At 31.9% G+C, this 1,506-nt stretch overlaps 1 long non-coding RNA gene across 1 annotated transcript; it reads right to left on the bottom strand.

Annotated features, from left to right (window-relative positions):
- On the bottom strand, positions 1–1,294 carry LOC132621921 (uncharacterized). The gene is made up of 3 exons (XR_009575748.1): positions 988–1,294; positions 787–885; positions 1–487 (listed from the first exon to the last, which is right to left on the bottom strand). It is a non-coding gene; the product is annotated as an uncharacterized LOC132621921 (long non-coding RNA).
- Between the last annotated feature and the right edge of the window lie 212 nt (positions 1,295–1,506).

The raw sequence follows: 1,506 nt of genomic DNA on the forward strand, positions 1-1,506 counted from the left end.
ATGCTTCTATCATATGGAAGTCATCTTGGATTGCTCATAAAACAAGGACTTCATAAAAGAATATTTGCATAAATTAGGAAAGCAAGGGAAGAACAAATCTCAATATACCATTATTCTTATGACCCTATATAAATAGTTTTGTGAAAGTCAAGTAGAAAATGAGACACATGTATGTCAAGCCAGAATGAGTGGTCAATTGCATATCAGCTGTTGATACCCATAAGTGAATAAACCTGTTGAAACCAACAAATTCCATCAAGATATAGCAAATTGGACCAAGAGCTTCAACAACCAATTAAAAAGTGATGATAAGCGCTGGAGTTCATTCCAAACCTCTCAATATGAGGTACCAACATATCAGTAGAGCAATCAGTTTCTTTGCATTCCCTGCTCATTCATTCCACTAAGCTCCAAAAAGCCCAAAGTGCATTTGGAGATGAATCAAACTCCACTATTAATGGTAATCCTTGACATCATTCTATAGTTTCTGTTTAAGCACAAATGAAGTTGAATAAAGAGGAAGAACATGCATATGAAGAAGCCATTACAAGGGCAGTAAAACAAAGCAGCAAGAAATGAAAATCACTGGAACTAAATTATACCTCAAACTCACAATTATAACAAAAGACGGATACTTAAAACCAATCAAAATAGAATTAGCTGTGAGCAATTATTAAAAAAAAAAAAATTTAACCTACCTGTCAAAAATGCTTGAAGGCATGTGCCAGGGGCAGTCCTTTTAAGGAATTTGCAACTAATAGTCATGTTGTTTCTCGAAACCCATACCTTTTTCTTCCATAATGTTGGCTTCTACCAAATATTTCTTCCTCTAGATCTCTAAGTGCATTATGAGTCAACAATAATTATATACGTGTAAAATTAATCCTGCAAAAAAGATGTACAAGAAGAAATCAAGATATAAAGATGATTGATTGGTTCAAAAACAATAAAAATAAGTTCAAATTTGTACCAAGGCTCTAAACCGACCTCTTTCAGAAGTAGCCCCAAATTCCATAAGAAAGAAAAAAAAAATAAACAACCAAACAAAGAGAACAAGAACGCATAATAGGCATAGAAAAATTGACTGTTAATGACACAAATTCAAGAACAGGGGAAATGGAAGTGAAGCGAAAGCCATATGTTCTAGACAAATAAAGAGGAAAGGACGTGTCAACTAAAAGAGGACAATTGAAAAATAACAATTGAAAGGAAAATATAGGCCCAAGTTTATAGTACAACTTATATTAATTTTGGTACAATTATTTATCGCGGTGTTCATCCCACCCAACTCTCAGTTCTCATATTGACATTTTAAGATAAAATTAAGAAGATATACAAAGTAGGTATTACAACTTTGATTAATTGAGTAAATTTGTCCATTAGGAACATTCAATAAAAACAATCGAGTTAATTCATTAGATTTTTTCAAATTCATTTTTATTGATTTTTTCTATTTCTTTTAACTTGCCTTGGTTAGATCTCAAATTTAGTTAATGAGTTATACTA

This window comes from Lycium barbarum, chromosome 2, assembly GCF_019175385.1.
Source record: "Lycium barbarum isolate Lr01 chromosome 2, ASM1917538v2, whole genome shotgun sequence".
NCBI classification, from domain to species: Eukaryota; Viridiplantae; Streptophyta; class Magnoliopsida; order Solanales; family Solanaceae; genus Lycium; species Lycium barbarum.